The sequence below is a fragment of the Phocoena sinus genome, chromosome 2 (genome assembly GCF_008692025.1).
Source record: "Phocoena sinus isolate mPhoSin1 chromosome 2, mPhoSin1.pri, whole genome shotgun sequence".
In the NCBI taxonomy this organism is placed as follows: Eukaryota; Metazoa; Chordata; class Mammalia; order Artiodactyla; family Phocoenidae; genus Phocoena; species Phocoena sinus.
This window is the reverse complement of record NC_045764.1, coordinates 154,722,801-154,744,146: the sequence shown is the minus strand read 5'-3', so window position 1 is coordinate 154,744,146 and position 21,346 is coordinate 154,722,801. Positions and strand designations below refer to the sequence as shown.

Genomic DNA, 21,346 nt, shown 5'->3' with positions numbered 1-21,346 from the left:
ATTGGTAAAGCAAGATGTTTTAACTGCAGTAGGTGAAGACCCTAATACCCTTCACCTCTAATCTCCCCTCCATCACATGTCCCCTTATGTAGGGAGGTAATGAAGTGGCAGTAAACATATTTGGGATCTAACTAATGGGAAGTCGAGTTGGGATACACTTAGTTCTTTGATGGGATATCTTCATATAGTTCACAATATGTCTTTGCAGAATTAAATTTTTGCTCACTTTCCAGGTGTAGAAATGGCTTCCAGGAATAGTCTGACCACCTCCAGTGCTGTATGACCCAGTGATCTTGATAGAATTTGCCCAAAGTTGAAACAATCCTTAAAAATTCACTTGACTTTACCAATATAAACTTTTAAAAAGTGTTAATAATAAAAAAAAAAACATACAACATTTGATCAACCAAGCAAGAGGAAAGACTGAACTACCCTTCCATTTTATCTGTAGAAAATGATATTACAAAATGTCATGAAAAGGCATTCAAAGAGACCAGAAATAATATTGTAGGGAAAACATATCATAGAAGTGTGTCAAGCAGTTACCTTTAAAAAAGTAGGTTAACTGTATGCATTTCTGTAATTATGATATTTATTAAAACTTGTAAATGTTCATCATTTCTTTTCTCATGTTAAATTAGTCATTTTTATATTTAATTTTGAAATATTCTTCTTAAAGAAGTTACATACCACACACACACTGTATAAGCTTCAGGCCCCGCAAAGTGGGGACCTCCCCAGGGCCTCCTTACTCTTAGTTCTGTCCTCAGAGGAATCCACGCTACCCCTTAGGCAATACTCCTCTCTCTCCCCTTCAGGAATGCTAACTGGCTTGGAAGCCTCCAGCATGAACTTTTTGAAGTAGTTTGCACAATGGCCACCAAGCACAAAGCAGGTTTAGAGTAAAAATCTATCCGGCTAATGTTTTCGTAGAAACTTTATAAACTCTTCACAATATGAATACTTGATTTCAAAGGCAGCATTTCCCAAAGTGTGTTTAAGTTTGCTAATGACATGGAATGCTGATGGGTTTTCATATATTATAAATTCTATGATCCAATGGGTTTGGGAATAAGTAGGTTTTTTGGGGGGGGTGGAGTGAGGAGGGGGTTCTTTACAGTAGGAATTTTCAGAATCTTTAATAGGTTAATTGGAATCATAGATATCCAAAAGAAAGAAAGAACAGTGTATTCAGTATTCCCAACATTTATTTGACCATGATTTTTATTTTTTATGGAAAGGGGACTTTCTTTGATGGACCATCCTATTGGAAAGAGAATAGACAAGAGACCTGGAAATCAGATTTGCTAGGTTTATAGCAAATAGATAGTTTTACTACCAATCTCAATACCTCAAATAGATTAGTATAGCATTTAACATACTATAATAAAGTTACATGCATCCATCTCCTTTGGATCATGAATCCATCCCAGGCAAAGCCATGGCTTCAGTTCACTAAGTATGTATCTGCTGTTTGTTATGCTAGCTATTAGGGACATAAAGATGACCTCAATCTATTATAGTCAGGTGAAGAAGGTAATAAGTAGAACAGAATGTGGGATAGAATTCATTGAAAACCAATATGGTAGAAAAATTATTGTGTATGCAGAGAGAGGTAAGGGGGAGTCAAGCCAAGCCACAGAGAGGAGCTGACTTTTGGGCTGGGCCTTAAAGATAAAACCTGGGTAAGCTGCGTTAGTCAAAGGTAAGCGGAGGTAAAGGGACCTCAGGGACACAGCAGAATGTGAAAAGAAGCATGGTGGGATTCCATGTGTTTTATTTACATCCATATACCATGTCCCTAACATTATGACTCAAACATAATAGATACTCAAAAATGTTTGCTGAAAGAAGTAATTTCATCTTTCTATCCATCCATTCAGTAAGCATTTCCTTTACTCAGTTTCCCTTTTACAAAACGGTGATTATGTTTGTCCGCACTTGCCTCATGGAGAATAATACATATAAAATGCAACTTAGAAAATGAATGTACAAAAGAAACGGAAGATTCTGGTCATGCTCATAGATACTGACTTTAACAACTGGTGCTACACAACGGCCCGCTCTGCCAGTGAGGTTCTGTAAGGGTAAGCATTTTTCTCTCCTATCGCCACTGTGGATTAAAATGGTGTTTGTGGGATATAATGTGATAATGCTTCCGATCTCCCACGCTCTGCTGCGGAAGAGAGGGGTGGGCCTGTGTTCAGTTCTCAACAATTTGTATTTCTCTTTCCAGTCTCCACTGAAGTTGGCTGAAAGGTAGGGACAAACAGCCAGCGACGGCAGCAGCAGAAGACAGAGGTGATATATTTCTGGCATTATTTTATTGGAGTAATTTGGCTGGAAAACCACGATAGAAATTATGGTCTGCAAACAAAGCAAGTTGGCAAGGTGAAAATGTGTAAGATAGAATGCAAATGTGCATTGTCCCCAGCATCAGTGAAACAAGGATTTGGGATTTTTTTTTTAGCTGAAATACAGAGAAATGTAATTTAGGACTCTACTATGCCTTTTAACCTGCCGTTCTCTCTGCCTGGAATACCTCCTCCATTTTCACAATCTCCTAGACATCCTTCAACACCTGGTGGAGACCTTACTATCTCGGCAAGGCTTTCCTGAATGCAGCAAGCAGAGCAAGCAGTTCTGTTCTGCATACTCCCTTGATAAGACATATATATATATATATATATATATATATGTTTTATCATATATAGGGATATATATATATATTATTCTAGAATACATTTGCTTTATGACTTTATCAAAGCTTAGATTCTGAGGACTTAAGGTCAAACACCAGACCTCATCTTCTCTAGATCCCCAGCAAGCTCATATACTGCCTACCACCAGTGTAAACTCAGTAAATGGTACCCATTATTATTATTACTTTGCAGGGTAATAATAAAGTATATAAAGGAGCCAGCTGAGATTCTGACACTTTATCCAACCTTATCATGGTCTTATCCATCCCAAAATGCCATCTGAGCTAGATAATTTGATTTTCCTTGCTTTTTTTTTTTTTTTAAACACATCATGCTTTTGACTAGAATACCCTCTCTCCTTTTTTCCATTCATTCAACTCTCAGCAATGGTCAACTCACAGCTCAGAAATCACTTCCTCTGAGGCAACCTATGGAATGGGAGAAAATATTTGCAAACCATATATCTGATAAGGGATTAATATCCAAAATTTATAAAGAATTCACCTAACTCAATAGCAAAAAGCCCCAAATAATCCAATTAAAATATGGGCAGAGGGACTGGATAGACATTTTTCCAAAGATGATACACAAATAGCTAATAGGCACATGAAAAGATGCTCAACATCACTAATCATCAGGGAAATGCAAATCAAAACCACAATGAGATGTCACCTCACACCTGTTAAAATGGCTATTACCAAAAAGACAAGAGATTACAAGTATTGGTGAAAACACTCTACAAAAGGGAACCCTTGTGCACTATTGGTAGGAATGTAAGTTGGTATAGCTACTGTGGAAATCAGTATGGAGAGTCCTCAAAAATTAAAAACAGAACTACCATATGATCCAGCAATCCCACTTCTGGGTATATATCCAAAGGAAGGAAATGAAAACAGGATACTGAAGAATATCTGCCCCCCCCATGTTTATTGTACCATCATTCACAACAGCCAAGATACAGAAATAACCTAAGTGCCCATCAAAGGGTGGATGTATAAGAAGATGTGGTATTTTTACATATAATAAAATATTACTCAACTATGAGAAAGGAGGAAATCTTGCCATTTGCGACAGCATGGATAAAACTTAAGGGCATCGTGCTAAGTGAAAACAGTAACACAGAGAAAGACAAATACTGTATGATCTCACTTATTTGTGGAATCTAAAAAAAAATCCAAACTCATAGAAACAGAGAATAGAATCGTCAGCATTCCATGTCATTAGCAAACAGAGAATAGAACACCAGGGGCTGGTGTTGGAGGAAATGGGGAGATACTGGTCAAAGGGAACAAACTTCCAGTTATAAGATGGAGAAGTTCCAGGGATAAAGAAATTCTGGGAATCTAATGCACAACATTGTGATTAAATGTATTGTATACATGAAAGCTGTTAAGAGAGCAGACCTTAAATGTTCTGACCGCAACAAAGAAATGGTAATTATGTGATGTTAATGACGCCGTTAATTAAGGCTACAGTGGTATCCACTTTGCAATGCATAAGGGTATCAAATCAACACATTGTACACTGTAAACTTATACAGTGTTACATATCAATTATATCTCAATAGAGCTGGATTGAAAGGAAAAGGTGAGAAAGAGAAAAGAGGAATCACCACCTCTGTGAAGACCTCCCTAGCTACTCCAGACTTTACTGTTTTCTCCACTGAGCTCATAAAACATTGTGATGAGACTTATCTGTTACCACTGTCAGCAGGACCTGAATTTTTCACTCCTGGCACCCCAATATTTCATAGTGCATAGTTTACACTTAACTAGATGATGCCATAGTTATTCTACTTCCACGTGAACCAGGCAGACTACGCTGAATTCACTCCCTGAAGGAGAGTGCTGAGCAACTCTTACGTTGTTCATAAAGTGGCGAAGGCTACAAAGCCTGGGAGACAGAATTCTATTCTACTTGCGCTGTTACCAGGAAAGTCTCAGTAGGAATGCTGTAAACTTTTTCTCTCTAATGCCTCAAGACCAATTCAAACCTCTAGGATTCTCCCAAGAGGCAATCTGGCCACCAACGGACACTGCGTGCCTTGCAGGGAAGAGACTGGTGCTTCTGGCTCCCTCCTCCTTTCCCAGCAGGATGGCTACCCTCTGACAGTTCCTGTGTCTCCCCCTCGTCCGTGGCAAACTAATAAGCATTCGCTGCTGGCTAATTCCCCAGATGACTTTGAACCCATCTCTGTAGTAAGGACAAACGTAAATAAATAAAAGCGGGAATCATAGTTTTTTCAGTCTCACCTTGAATTGCTGGAGGAAATGCCTCACTGTTCCCCAGAGTAGGAAAGAAGTCTGAGTAGTTGAAGTTTGTCATGTTTAATAAGGAACTAAAAGAACCATGACTCCTTTGGCAGGGAATTAATAGAGCAGACGATATGTTTCAGCTACCCTAGTTTCCATTGTGCTGGTTTTCCATGCTAATTCCAGCACCTTCTCTCCACCCTGTTTTCTGCCCTCCCCTCTGCAAGTGTTTGTGTAGCATCTTCATCCCTTCAAGTACCTCCTTACTGAGCAGGCCTCTCTGTGGTTTATTTGGAATCTTCTTCCTCAATTATTTCCCCACCTTCAAAATTTGGAATCAAGCCTTCTGCCAAAAAAAAACCCCACAAAAAACAAAAATCAAACAAACAAAGCAATACATTTATATCAGAATATAGGTAATTTGCATCAGAACTGACCTTCTTAAGTCAGAAAAATATCATATATTAATGCATATTATGTGGAATCTAGACAAATGGTACAGATGAACCTATTTGCAGGGCAGGAATAGAAACGCAGACGTAGAGAACTGACGTGTGGATACAGGCGTGAGGGAGGGGAGGTGGGACGAATTGGGAGATTAGGTTTGACATAAATACACTACCAAGTGTAAAATAGAGAGCTAGTGGGAACCTGCTGTACAGCACAGGGAGCTCACCTGGGTGCTATGTAATGGCCTAGTGGGGTGGCATGGGCGCGGTGGGGAGGGAGGTCCAAGAGGGAGGGAATGTGTGTATGCCTACGGCTGATTCACTCGCTGTGCAGCAGAAACTATCAGAACATTGTAAAGCAATTTACTCCAATAAAAAAAAAAGAATGGATTAAAAAACAAAACAAAACAAAACTGACCTTCCTTTCCTCAAAGCCTTGCTTTCAGCTACAATATAGATAATCCCATTACAACAGATTAACCCAGTCGGAACTCCTCAGATAATGTGTTTACGTCTCAGTGGGGAGAGAGGTTCCTGCTCATTCCTTAATAGGTATCTTCCATATATTAGCTGAGTGTTAATAAAAATAATAATGAACAGGACATGTTGAGACTGAAAGCATCTTGTGACAGTTCTGTTCCAGTGGTTAGCCAAGGTGCAAGGCAGGGACTCAGTGAGAGGACGCTCAATTGAGGCTCTAAAGGTGAATCTAAATGTTTTGTCACTGCCCTGTGCCTTTAGCGACTGGCAATATTCTTTTTTTTTTTTTTAATTGGAGTAAAATTGCTTTACAATGTTGTGCTAGTTTCTGCTGTATAATGAAGTAAATCAGCTATATGCATACCTATATCCTCCCTCTTTGACCTCCCTCTCTCCCCCCCCAATCTAGGTCATCACAGAGCACTTAGCTGAGCTCCCTGTGCTATACAGCCGGCTCCCACTAGCTCTCTATTTTACACATGGTAGTGTATTTACGTCAAACCTAATCTCCCAATTCATCCCACCCTCTCCTTCCCCCGTGTGCACATGTCCGTTCTCTACGTCTACGTCTCTATGCCTGCCCTACAAACAGGTTCACCTGTACTATTTTTCTAGATTCCACATATACGTGTTAATATATGATATTTGTTTTTCTCTTTCTGGCTTACTTCACTCTGTATAATACAGAGTGTATTATACAGAGTGTATTATACAGTGAAGTATATATACTTCACTCTGTATAATACAGAGTGTATAATACAGAGTGTATTATACAGAGTGAAGTAAGCGACCGGCTATATTCTAAACTCAAGTGAAGCATCCAGAGTGGCTAGCACCCCTCTCCTGCACCTGTGCAAATAACACCTGTGCTGTGCTAACTCAGCAACTCTGGTGTCACGTACATAGATTTTCTAGGGTCCTGCTCATAGGATGGTGTGTGCATGTTAGTTATCATGGGGTGCGAGTAGAAGTGGGGTGGGCAGTGTGACAATGGGACGTGGTGACTAAATAGTCATTCATGGGTATGAGTGTTGACCAAACCCCCTAACAGCTATGAGTCTTAGGCAAATGAAATGATTCAATCTCCCTGGGTCTCATATTTTTCTTTCCTTTCTGCAAGAGGAGCTCTCAATACTGACCAACTCATATAGATCAAGTAAAGATTTTAACACATTATATTACAATCATATTCAATCTTCATGACACCCCTATTAGCTGCCATTGTTAACTTCATTACACAGAGAAAAATGAAGCTCAAAGGTGTTAAGTAATTACTTAAATTCACATAGCTGGTAAGGGGCAACCCTATACTCTTTCCAGAATACTGGGCTGCTTCCCACTGTAACATGCACTAATCAAACCTACACACCTTATGGCTTATAGCGAGAAGGATATTAAATATTATATGCAAAGTAGCTGTATCAGTACCTGCTCCATAGCAGGTACCCAATAGATGTTAGGGACCTGCTACTTCCTTTTACCTTATAGCCAGTACACTTCGCTATTTTGATTCACTACAAAAACAAATTTTGAAACAACAACAACATATATTTGGAAATAAAGGCACTGAAGCATTCTTAGTCACAAAGTAAAAAGAAGAATTCTGCTAGTTGAGCTTTGTCATATCTAGTGCTTTGCTGGAAGGAAGAAATGTAACACCCTGTACAAGAAACCACAAGGCTTTCTGTCCAAGTAACTGGGAACATCTGGACAGATGAACAGAGAGCAGTGGAAACCAGGTGTGTCATCTAGGTGTTGCAGGAAAGCAGACAGCTGTCTCTTGGTACTGTAGCTTCTTCTGAAATCAAATGCCAACAGTGCTCTGGTGCATTTTTCATGAGCTGTGCACTCAGCCATGCCCAGAAACACTGGAAGTTTCCCCAGGGATATATTAGCAAACAACTCACCCCCTCCCTGCACCTCCCAGGGTTTAGCAGTCCCCTCCCACTTTGTGTACTTCAGTTTCGCTGAGAACAGCTTTTGTTCAAAAGCCAGTCCCTCCCCAAGTCCCCATAGCCGGGCTAAATGCTGTCCTCCCTGCCTGTCTCAGGGACAGGACAAGATGGACAGCTCACCAGCTCAGCTACACCCCAGGTTCCTCTGGTACTCTTAGGGAAAGAAACGTAATCCTGGTGTGCTGAGAAATAACCATCCAGATATTTTTTTAAAGAAAGAAGGAAAAAGAGAAAAAGTACTGGGAGAAGTAGGGATGGAGTAACCATTGCCAATGTTTCATTAGAGCTGCATTTTCCACCAAATCCCATAACATAAAATACTGCTGCTTTCCTCAGTCCCAGTGGGAGACCAAACCGTCCCGGATCAGACAATTAGGATTTGCTTTTCTTACTATTTCCATGATTTTTTTGTTTGTTTCTTTTAAAGATTCCTTTTTGTAAACAATCTCCTCTTATTCTCCTTCTCCCTCCCTTAAAGATGTTCAAAATTCTGAGCATAAGGTTAGGAGCCAGGAAGTGTGTAAGTGTGTGTTTGTGTGTGTAGGCGAGGGGGCAGATGAGCTAATATTTATTAAGCACCTAAGAGGTAACATGCACTGTTCTGAGAGGTTTAAAAGGAACCTTCTCTAACAGCCCTGGGAGGTAGCTATCATTTAGCCCACTTTACAGCTGTGGAAGGCAAGACTCAGTATGCAAGCAGCTTCTTCAAGGTCACCCAGCTAGTAAATGCCTGAGTTGGGGTTCTTACCCATTTCTAACTAACCTTGTATTAAGAAGTTCCCTCTCAGTTTCTAAAATACACCTACTCCTAGTTGGTGGGCAAGGGATGCGGAAACCATGTGCTAGCTCACAGGTGTATGACTTGCCATTAGAAAAGATAAAAGATGTAAAATACTGAATCCAGTGAGATCTTCCCATCACTCCCCTGACAAAAGTCACCTTATACATGCCAGTTACTCTGTGTGTTAATCACAGTGGTGTACAATCTTAGGACAGGGTGAGGTGATAAAGTCAGCATAGAAGATCACTGAGTCAGAACTCTCCTTGAAACTCTCCTAAACTGCCCTTTGGATGCAACGCAGTGTCATCACTCAGCAAGCATCATATTGGTATTCTACTTTTAGAAGACATTTCTCTGTTTCTTTGGTTGGGTTATTTATTTGCTTGTGTTTAGGGACCATATTGCACGAAAAATGTTTACTGTATCTTTAAGGACTAGAACTATACTCTACTCAAGAAGGAAAGATGCTCAGCCTTGAAAGACCGGCAGGAATGTAGAAATTGGGGGCATGACAGATTTAAGCCTCCCATTCACTCTGACTCCCAGGCATAAGCTCACTGAAGAAAAGTATGGTGAGAAGTGCCACATTATGTCAATTATTCTTGGGTGTTCTCTTCCTGGCACACCATCTCACAACCTCTCCTCATCCCTCCTCCCCTGCATTGTTGAGGTGGCTTAAGTCCAAGACATACATGCCGCAATTCCACTGCGTTCACAAAAGGAGAGAAGTCACTGGCAGTGCAAATCCAAACTAATAGGTCATCAAAGACTTTCCAACTAGCTCTGGAATGCAGGCCTTGAGTACATAATCTCTATTTGAACACAGGTGTTTCTGGTGTTTGGGGAATTTGTAATCTTTCTAAGAAATCAATGAACCCACCCTGTGATTGCCAAAATGCCATTCAGCTGCCCCCTCCTCTTTGGTTCCGTCCTCACTGCCCTCCACTCTATGGACATCATCGCCCTGAGCACCAGTATGCTGCAGAAATGCCCCCTGCCTATGCCTACTGGTTCCCAAATGCCCTGAAGAGACGGCATCTCACGAGGGAACAATAGCTGAAAGTCTTCTCTTTCAGCTTAAAAGGCACCTCACATAACGAACAAGGGAACAAATAATGTCAATACAATTTGAAGCAAGATTTGGCTTGCAAATTAACTGAATTTAGATTCTTCAATATTTATTCCATTTTATGCAGTGTGTTTAGCGTGTGTGGCATTCACAGCATTGATGCTATTTGAAGGTAAGTTTCTGGAGGCCACGGGCAATGTAGTCTCTTCATTTTGTATAGTGTTAAAAGAAGATCAGTGTAGTAATACATGCACTGCTGGCCACAGCGATGCCTTCCAGAAAAAGATGATTGTAGGATCTTACACTACATCATGTAATTATAAGCACTGATGTTTTTTCAAGAGCACCCAGTCTTCAGAAACAAAAGACTAATTTCTTACGGCTCCAGATTGAATGTGTATGCCTGTCCGGGGATGGCGGTGAGCGTTGGCGTAATGTTTTCTTTGGCCTTGTACGGGGCCTGGTCTGCAGGAAGGGCTCAACTGATATTTGTTGGATGAATAAATGGGAATCAGATCATTAAATGGGTAGTCAGTAAATTAGGGGATTAGTGGATCAATATTTGATTTCCACCGGTTAACTGGAGCTTTTCATGGTTGTTTTACACCTTTGTTATTTGTCGAGCTTGAGTGAAATGAATGGCCATTTTGTTGAGTGCCCTCATTCCTCTCTCTGTCTGGGTCTGCTCCTCTCTCCACTGCAGAAGCAAATGAGCTCCAGCCTTTTAAGAGTGAATAATAAACACTCAGCCTGTCCGGCTTAGGCTGGAGTTATCGATGGAAAATGACTTGATGAATAGTCCTTGCTTGACCGATAAACTTGTATATCGGAAAGTAAATCTAGTGGAAAAGAAAATCTATCCTCCACTTGCACTAGCAGTTGGGAGACTTATATTGACAGCAAAGATTCATCTTCTTGAGTCTGAGTAACTCTGAGGCTTCTGTCTTTGTACCCATCTTTTTATTCTACTGGTATCCATGCCCCCCTGCTCAAAGGGTGGTATTACCTGTTTACTGATAAGGACAGCTGCACCATTTTGCACTTACAAATCGCTTTTTCATCTTTGAAATTCAAACATCTCACATATGCTAACAAATCAGACAAACACCCTGGGGAAATGTTTTTCATTTAATGCAATTCATTAAACTGAAACATCGAATTTGGTTTCTTTAACTGGTTTTACCCAACAGTACTGAAATGGAACTCAGGATTTCAGGAAATAATAACACCATTGATTAAAATTCTACTATGATTCTGACACATTATTTCTATTTAATTTAAGCAAAATAATCATATAAGGGAAGTATTTTCTCCATTTTGGACGAAAGGAATCTATGTCTCAAAATTTTTTAACTTGACGGAAGTTAGACAGCTAGGAAGTACCAGAGTAGAAATCAGGTTTGTCTGATTACAAAGCCCATGTCTTTTTCGCTGAATATTACACTGCCTTGTCCAGTTCATAGAAGAGTAACTTATTACTCTTCTTTGTGTGCATGAAGTGTGCATGGAGAGGTCATATACTGCATTTGAACATATTTTTATAAATTACCAGATTCCATTTCTTGATGTGGAAAAAAAAAAAAAAGTATACAATCTCTCCAGATGGAGATATTGGGAACTGCGGTAGGCAGAACAATGGCTGCCCCAAAGATGTCCACGTCCTAATCTGTAAAACTCGTGAATATGTTGCTTTCCATGGTACAGGGGAATTAAGGTTGCTAATCAGCTGACCCGAAACTATGGAGAGTAGCCTGGATTATCCAGATGAGCCCAATGTAATTGTGAGATCTTTAAAATGGAAAAGAGAGATAGAGGAGAGAGAACCAGAGAGATTGCAGCACAAGAAGCCCTCAGCCTGATGTTGCTGGCTTTGAAAATGGGGGAAGGAACCCATAAGCTAAGGAAAGCAGGTAGCCTCTAAAAGCTGGAAAAGGCAAGGAAATGGATTTTCCCCTAGAACCTCCAGAAAGGAACTTACCCTACTGACACCTGGATTTTACCCACACTTCTATAAGTTGGACTTAACTGTAAGATAATAAACTGTATTATTTTAAGCCATGAAATTTGTGGGAATTTATTGCAGCAGCAATAGAAAACTAATACAGGAATAAATGGGGCTTCAAAACACAAAGACAAACACACAAACAAGAAAAAACAGCCAAACCCCAACCAAACAAGCAAGGGTTATACACCTTTCCAAGGGTGTGCTATCCTGGTGTTCTACCCTGCAGTTCACGGGTGAGGTTTCCTAGGACAGGGGAGATTGTGATCATTTTTAGACCTCAAACATGGGCTATCAGAGTTTCCATCCTCTCTCAAGGACAACAGAGGTTCTCCTTAGTGTTTAGAGATCCACCTGGAGGGCTATACTCCAGACACTATAATTTAAGAACCACTGGTCTATGCAGTAGCTCTTGAGAGGGTGATCTAGGCTATTTGGTTCTTAATAGTGTTGCTTTCAGTTCATAGATCTGTTAAAATTCACAGCTATTTTTAGACACAGTAACTTGGGAGAACCATTTTTTCAAAAGTGTCATAACTTCTAGAACTTCAGGGTCTGAAAAGGCCAACTTCTTATTCATTTTGCCTGATATCCAATCTCATCCAACAGAAATGGCAGCCATCTAGTAAGATCTATGGCCGTCATGCTGCTTTTCTATTCTCTCTTTGGACCATTATTAAGAAGAGATGCTGTTAAAGAAGGAAACTGAACCATCATACTTTCTGACAGCCCACTTGCTTATATGTCATTTTGGCATTTTTTTCTAATTATTCCATGCATGTTAACATAGTACTCTCAATGAATCCACGAACTTTTCAAAGGCAAGGAGCTTGTGCTCTGCCTTCTTCATGTACTAATATTGCACCATTTGTCTAGTGCTTGTTTAGTGACTCAACCCTGCCCCGGGGAACCACTCCTAACTGTTCAGTTATAGAAGCAGAACTGAAAGTTCAGCTGTACCCCTTAGTTCAACCACCCTAACTCCATGGGGACACTGTGACATTTGAAAAGTATTTTCATTTCCCTTGCCTATCTTTTTCATCTCTTTGAATGAGATTAAAAGAAGTCCTAAAACTTGAGTCCACAGAGCTTCTGTATAAGTATGAGGAAGCAAAGAAATGTGTCCTTAGCTTGAAGTTACAAAATGGCAGCCTATAAGGCAAACTGTTTAATCTGGCCTGCTAGAGGCTTGAGTTAGATGGTGACACTTAAGTCAGGGGATTTGTCATATACACCAGACATTCGCCTGCTCTTGAAAAGTTGGCAACAATAGGCCCAAATCTTTGAATGACCAGAATCAGTGGGGGCTGAGAGGTCACTATCCCCAAAGCTGCCACCTTGCCAGGTTTACTCAGGCACGTTACCTGTCTGGCTCCCATAAAAATCTGAGCTGCCAACCTGTCTTCAATGTGTTTATCCACCTCTGCATCAGCTCCAAGTTTTCAAGGTCTGAGGTGGCCTGTGCCAACCACGTCATGCCAAACGTAGCCAACCCTCTAGCTCATGCCGCCAGTCACAGCCAATGCAAGCCCCATCACCGTGAGACCCAAGGAGTACACATGGCCCACTGGCACCTCCACAAGGGAAACCACAGGCCGCAGAAGCTATTAACACATCCACCTCTCTGTTAGGGATAAACAAGCTGACCTGGATCTTGAGGGACATTGGGAAGCCTCATTAACCACTTCTACCCTTGGCTTTGATCCCAACAGAATGTCAGAAAGGAAATCGGCTTTGGATCTCAATGTTAGAAACTACTGCACATTACTGGACTTCTGATCAATTTAACAGGATGCTGGGCTATGTCACGGAAGGTGTCAAATCCTCCTGTTGCAATCGATAAATAATATTACAGATGAAGACAGAGGAATAATTTTCTTCTTGACCCGAACTGGCAATCAGTTGAAACCTCAGAAGACGACAGCTGGCTTGTGTTTATGATGGATATCCCAGTGCTTACATGTATGAATAACACCAGCCAAACTCACTGTGCTGAGCAATTTGCCTTGATACGAGTCTATAAAAGCCAGCATCACTGAAAGCTAATTATAAATTAGAGGGGAAAAATATTTCCTTTCAATGGAGCGTCTCTGACTTTCATTTTAGAGAGCACTTTTCTCCTTGAGAGCGTAGGGGAAAGCCTCTTCTTTGTCATTTCTAGGAGCACCAGCTATATGATATTATAGTTTTTTTCTTGCTGGACTAAAAAAGGTACTAGTAGCCTTTTTCATCTTCCCTCACAGAGAAGACTGCTGCCTTGTTTTCTCAGCTATTCCTGCCCTTCTGTGGCCCTTTCCTATTTCTGCCTTCTTTTAAAAAGATAAATCTCTAACAGCGAAGGCAGTATGTTCTGAAGGGACCTTTGCCACAGGAGTGTTTGGGGTTCTTTCCCTTGTTTATTTTTCATCAAAGAGAACTGCATATGACTCACTTATATTTAAATAGAGAGAGCAGCTCAGAAAAGGGAGAGGGCTTGAATAGGGGACTTCTAGCACTTTCTTCCCAGGGATGTGGTTGGGTTAGGCTCTGCAGGGAAACTGAAGAAAATGCTATTACAGCTGTTAGGTAAAAGAGCTCACCAGTCAGGGAGCCTCTCGGTTAGCTCCTCCAGTCTTTAAAATGGATGCTGTCCAACTGGTTGCTTAGAAGTAAATTAAATCTGAAGGATGCACCCATAAGCAAAGGTAAGTGTTCTTTTCAGAAAATTTTGTGACTTTTATTACAGCTTTTAAGGGACAATCTGAATGTTTTGGTTGATGTATTTCATTATGACTGCTGGAATTTTAGCCATGATTGTTTTTGTAGTTTGGTATTGAGAAAGAAAAACAAAGCAGCTCCTGACCTCCAGAACATGAACCTTGCACTCACAGCTAAACCATGTCCTTCTCCTACTGGACATGAGCAATGTCACAGAACACAGATCTCAGACAGGGTCACTCTGAGACCGTGATACAGTAAGGCAAAACAAAGCCACTTCTTAATTTTATCTATGCACAGACAGAAACAAAGTCACTACTTCCTTCACAAAATACCAAACGTTCTCCTCTCTTGGCTCATGACTGCTACTTCTTTACCAATTAAAAAGTATCCTTACTGGAGGTTCCTTAAAAAACTAAAAATAGAACTACATATGACCCAGCCATCGTACTATTGGGCATATACCCTGAGAAAACCATAATTCAAAAAGACACATTTACCCCAATGTTCATTGCAGCACTATTTACAATAGCCAGGACATGGAAACAACCTAAATGTCCATTGACAGATGAATGGCTAAAGAAGATGTGGTGTATGTATGTGTGTGTATATATATATATATATATATATATATATATATATATATATATACACACACACACACAGACACACACACACACACTGGAATATTACTGAGCCAGAAAATGGAACGAAATTGGGTCATTTGTAGAGATGTGGATGGACCTAGAGTCTGTCATATAGAGTGAAGTAAGTTAGAAAAACAAATATCATATATTAACACATATATGTAGAATCTAGAAAAATGGTACAGATGAACCTATCTGCAGTGAAGTGAGAGAGTGGCATGGACAGATATACACTACCAAATTTAAAACCAATAGCTGGTGGGAAGCAGCTGCATAGCACAGGGAGATCAGCTCGGTGCTTTGTGACTACCTAGAGAGGTGGGATAGGGAGGGTGGGAGGGAGACACAAGAGGGAAGGGATATGAGGATATATGTATACATATAGATGATTCACTTTGTTATACAGCAGAAACTAACACAACATTGTAAAGCAATCATACTCCAATAAAGATGTTAAAAAACAAACAAACAAAAGAAATGCAGACGTAGACCAGGGACATGTGGACACAGAGGGGGAAGGGGAGGGTGGGATGAACTGGGAGATTAGGTTTGACATAAATACACTACCATGTGCAAAACAGAGACCCAGTGGGAACCCTCCGTATAGCACAGGGAGTTCATTTTGGTGCTCTGTGATGGGGATGGATGGGAGGGGAGGAGGAGGGATGGGGGGGGTGGGAGGTCCAAGAGGGAGGGGGTATATGTATACATGTAGCTGATTCACTTCCCTGTACAGCAGAAACTAACACAACATTGTAAAACGATTATACTAGTCTAGTCTGTTTCCTCTACAGATAAGATTTCTTTATTTATTTAAATAGTACTTTTTTTTTTTTTTCCATTTTTTTGGCTGTGCCACACAGAGTGTAGGATCCTAGTTCCCTGACTGGAAGTGCAGAGTCTTAACCACTGGACCGCCAGGGAAGACCCTGGATAAGAATTATTGAGGAAGTCACTCAGAATTGCCCCTGCTTTCTCATAGCATTCCATCTAGAGTAAACCAGGCCTCCTTAGACTCTCCTCCAAATCACCCAACCAAAGTTCATATCTTATAATAGGTCCTTTCCAACGCCGTACAGCTGAAACACTATGGCTCTTCACAGTGTGTTCTCTGCAACCAGTAATAAACACAACGCAATTAACCACAGGAGGGTTCCTGGTGGTCTTTGGCTGGAGGCATTAATATAAGTATAATTAAGGATTATATTTTCCAGAGCTGCCAGCTCCACTATTAAAATTCCAATGACTTTCTGTTTCTTTCAAGATAAAGCCCACATACCTTTGCAGGTACACAAGGGCCTATAGGACCTGGCCATGCTTCTTTCCTACGTCATCAGGTCACTAATTTATCTTTATCATTTGTAGTGGGTTGAAGGGTGGCTCCCCAAAAAGGTGTGCCCACCTAGAACATGTGGGTGGGTGTGACCTTATTTGGAAAAAGGGTCTTTGCGGAGGTAATTAAGGATCTTGAGATGAGATCATCTGGATTCTCTAGGCGGGTCCTGATTCAGGGACAAGTGTCCTTATAAGAAGCGAAGAAGACACAGGCAGAAAAGGAGAAACAAGAGAAGAGGGTGATGTGAAGAGGATGCAGAGACTGGAGAGACGTGTCTACTAACCACCAAAACCTAGGAGAGAAGCACGGAACGCGTTCTCAGAATCTCCAGGAGGAAGCAACCTGCGGACGCCTTGATTTCAGATAGATGACCTCCAGAACTGTGAGAAAGTTAATTTCTCTGTATCAAGCTACTGAGTTTGTGATAATTTGTTATGTCAGCCTTAGGAAACCAACAGACCCCTTTCCCAGCTATGCAGAACCACTCGTTCTGCCCGTGCTAATCACTTGGCCTCTAACGGCCTTTCCACTGCTTGCCCTCTTAACTCCTGTTTGTCTGCAAAACTCCCATCCACATCATCTCTCCTGACAAGCCTTGGTGGACCTCCTCTTCCGATCTGATTTACATGACCTCTTTTGTGTTTCCATAAGAGCCTGTGCTTTCCTCTGTCCTGGCTGTACTGTAATCCTGATTTACCTGTTTGTCAACCTACCTAAGCTGTGACACCTGTAGGGTAGGGTCCAGGCCATTTATCTCTTTAAGATTTACAGGCACAGTGCTCAGCACATAATAAACGTGAGCTGAATGAATGAATGGATAAACAATTTCTTTTGTTCAGAACACTGCTTCTTGTTTCTTCATCCTTGACAATAATCCTTTTTATAAATCTCTTTTACCCACTTGAGGGTATATGGTCTATACCAGGAAAACATAAGAGATTGCCAGAAGCTTGGGCAGACTGTTTATATTCATTAGAATAGTAACTGTCACAAAATTAAAACATATAATCTTCTCATAAAGCACATGTCAGCCAAGCTAGTTGAGCTTCTGCTTCTTTGCAGAGCTCAAGGGTCACCACGTTCAGTGGGTGGCTGTGTTGCATGTATCCCCTTGCATACGTAACCCCAATGGGATCCTGAGAGCACCAACATGCAACTGAATGTGTAATGCCCATTCTGGAAGCATACGACATGCATCTCTAACTCAGCATACAGGACCTGCCTTAGAAGTCTCTATGGTGTCCTGGAAAGATCAGAAGCTTCTAAGTCAGGCAGACCTGGTCTTAAACCCTCGGTGTCACCACTCAAAGGTGTTCAATCCTACCTCTGTGAACTTCAGTTTTCTCAAGTGATACTGATACCTTTCACTACACAATTGCTTTGAGGATTAAAGATGATAAAACACATAAAGTGCCTGTTACATAGAGTGTGCTTAATGTGTGACAGGTGATAACACAATTTGTAACCAAACGGTATAATAGCTACTACTGGAAATCCTAAATAAAAGTCCCCAAAATCAATCAGGAAGAGAAAAAAAAAAAGAAAAAAATGAAAACAGAGGAAGAAAAGCTTCTCTCCATCCTCAAAGCATAAAGCCTAAACCTTTTACTCTGGAGGTTTCAATAATGAATTTCTATTTTAATTGATGCTGCAACCTATCCACGCTTTGCACTGCAATACACACCCCCTCTCGGTGATGCTGTGCGGGAAGGCACTTTTAAATCAGTCAGTGAGCGTAAAGAACTCCAGTTTTCCTTCGACAAGGGCAAAATTACGAACATGCTTTTCACTTCCAGACAATTAATTTGTTTACGTGATTTCTTTGCTTTGTTTTATTTCATAATTCTTTCCTCTCCACTTGCCTAATCTCAAGGGTTTATTATTAACTTTTTCAGGTGTTCCTCCAGGGTATAGCAGAGTACAATTTAAGGGGCATTCTTCCTTTTAATGAGTTTCAGATTGCGGAATGAAGGAATAAAATAGACCTCAAAAATAGCGCTAGGAGATAGTTTGAACAGTTTACATAGTTATATATATATATTCTTCCTTTAAATGTAAGATTACCTGTCTTAGTGCATCTCTAATATCAACGTCTAGAAAGGGATCCACGCTTCTTCCAGGGTGTCTGACCACAGGAAGATTCATGGTGTGGTTTATGTTCAATAACGTGAACATGCCCTGCAGGATCCCAGATTTTTCATCTTTCTAGTGTTCCGGGACATTTCCTAATTCATTCTCATGCAAATTGTGTTTTTGCCCAAATGATCATTGTCACATTTCCATTATATACTCATATCTTGGCGTTTTCAACTGCTAACAAGCCTCTCTTGGCAGGCAGGGTCTTTTCATAGTTTTCTCTTTTCTTCTGTGTGTGTGTGTGTTTTTTTTTAAAACACTGCTATGTTTTTGATTGATTTGGGGCTCTCCCATAAATCTGTGTTTTTAAACTCTGAATAGAATTTACAGAGGTTCCCCTAGGAGAGTTTCATTTTACAGAGCTAACATAAAAAGCCACGCAAAGTTCTGAGCTCTGTCATTTTCAAAGAGGTCAAACAGAGATAAGAGCGGCTAGGTTTGAATATTCATTTATTTGTTCTACAGGTACAGTGTCCGGTATAGAGGAGACACTGTATCTGTAAAACAAATAAAGTGTTGGGCTTTTCAGACATAAAACCCCTTTTAATTTATTGATTTGACATGATTACCAATCTTAGAGTCCTTGCACCTCAGGTCTCTTATAACAAAGCAGCCAAAGGTAATTTTTTTTTTTTTTTTAATACAAAAGCACCATGTTCTGTACTAGATCATGTCCCAGCCCTGTTCACAAATTGAGTAGCTGACCCAGGTATGCCAATCAACATTCATGCCAATGGCTTGAAAGGTGACTTGAATAAGTCACTGGACTTCTCTAAGCTTCAAAGCTTTCATCTATAGTACGATGCAAATGATCTCTAAGACACCCCATGCTTCTCTTAGAATGATCTCTAAGCTCTCTTCCAGCAACAACATGGCATGTTGTAAGATCCTTAACAATTTTCTCAGTAGAAGAGAGAAAAGGATGAGAAGAACCTGAGTCCCCAGTCCCAGACTTTTATATTAGATTAAAAAAATGTATTCAAGGTAAGGAGGACACTTGCAAATTAAGTACACGTATTAGATCTTAGTTGCCACAAGTTGTTATCAATTACTATTAATTACTATGAAGCATTAAGTAAGCTGAGAATTTTTACTAGAGTTGTCTCCCGAGTTCTGGCTAATTAGAACAGACTCTATCCACTCTTTTGCCACTTTTAACATGTGGTCATTATTATCCATAGAACTGGACACCTTATTTAAATATTAGTAATCGTAATTATTATTGGTGTGCAACAAATGATTGGGTGGGGGTGAGGAAGTCTGCAGGGTTTGAACCGTTCCAAAGATGACCAATATGCCAAGTTTTACTGGATGGAACACTTGATGTGTTGGGAGGATTTTTATTGTTTCTTCAGATGCCAAAATGCTCTTATATGAACATGGAATCACCTGTCACAGAGGTGATGACACAGTAGATTATCTATTTCAGTGCATAACAGCGTAACTTTCACTATCAAACAGGAGATCTGAGCTGAACTACTTAAAACTCAAAGTCACACTTCTTCTAAATAACCGTCGGTAGCCAGAGCCGTTTCCTTTGGAAGTGACTTTTGGCACTAGGATGGAGAATGACAATTTGCACCGAATGAAACAAAACTCTCAAGCTGGGAATTTCACCATCAGTTTGTTAAGAGGAGGCAGCCCAGCATCCTCTTTCAGAGGTTGGAGTTGGACTCCTTGCTTTTAATATGAGCTCTGCCACTGCCTAGGTAGTGCTATGCAACCATGAGCAAGCTTCATACGTTCTGTTTCTCAGTTTCTTTATCTGTAAAACAGGGACTGAGAACAACATGTTGCTCATTAGGGTTCTATGAGAAATAAATAAGCTAATATATGTAAAACATATAGAGTCAGGAATGGCATAAACACTTGATAAATATAAGGGGTTATCATAATCTAGTTTCCTGTGATGAACAAAGATTGGGCTAACCTAACAGAGACACCCCATGCTTCCGTGGGTTTCAGTTTCAGGTTTTCTCTTTTCATGATAAAAATTCAGGAGTAGAATTGAAGGTTCCTAATTAGGAAAATTTTGATGGTTGCCAGGAAACTCTCCCCCCACGAATAGATACAGTCCCCAAAAGAGGACACATGGAGGTATACAGAAGCGCTTCAAATGTATGTTTATTTATTAATTCAACCAATATTTATTTGTAAAGCATGCAAATTGTTACAGCAGTTCCTTCTCAAATTTTTTTGAAAATAACACGCTTGGGAGAGGACTTAGGTGAGAGTGGAGAAATGGGTCTAAGGAAAGAAGACCTGGAGTATAGGGGTAGTCATATGGGTACACCTGGATACCCAGACCCATGGTGCTTCTCTACCTTTTTCACATCATGTCACATACAGAAAACGGTAATATTCACACAGCACCCTGGAGGAAGCAAGCACGGCTGCTCATGCTGGTGATGCTTCGTCTAGATGATCTGGCCTGCTAGCTCAGCAAGCCACTGCAGGCTGAGGGGACTGATATCTCAGCACACCGTGTTACGTGCTGATGTGTACTGGCCGGGAAGTCTGGTTTTAGAGGCTTTCGAGAAGGTTCAGGCCCCAAGAAACAGAAGGACTTCAATAATTTTCATTTTCCTCTGAGACTAGCACAGCTATTTTATAACTTACAGTTTCTAAATATTTTAATTAATGGTCTAGTTACATGATCGAATTTCAATATCAAAAAAAAAATTCTAACTTGTTGCAAGAGTCAGGATAGGCTATCTATGGTGCAGGAACAAATTAAATATCTGCAGCTTAACACTTACGTACGCTCATAAACACACATGCACACGCGTGTTTATTTCTTGCTCATGTAAATGCTAACGTGGGTTGGTGACCTGCCTCTA

At 40.5% G+C, this 21,346-nt stretch overlaps 1 protein-coding gene and 1 long non-coding RNA gene across 16 annotated transcripts in view; one reads left to right on the top strand and one right to left on the bottom strand.

Annotated features, from left to right (window-relative positions):
- NRXN3 (neurexin 3) overlaps positions 1–21,346 on the bottom strand; it is a 1,706,389-nt gene that overhangs the window by 299,923 nt on the left and 1,385,120 nt on the right. The gene's annotated exons all lie outside the window — the stretch shown is intronic.
- Positions 6,374–19,642, top strand: LOC116749671. Its single transcript, XR_004348671.1, has 3 exons — positions 6,374–6,559; positions 11,087–11,090; positions 19,632–19,642. It is a non-coding gene; the product is annotated as an uncharacterized LOC116749671 (long non-coding RNA).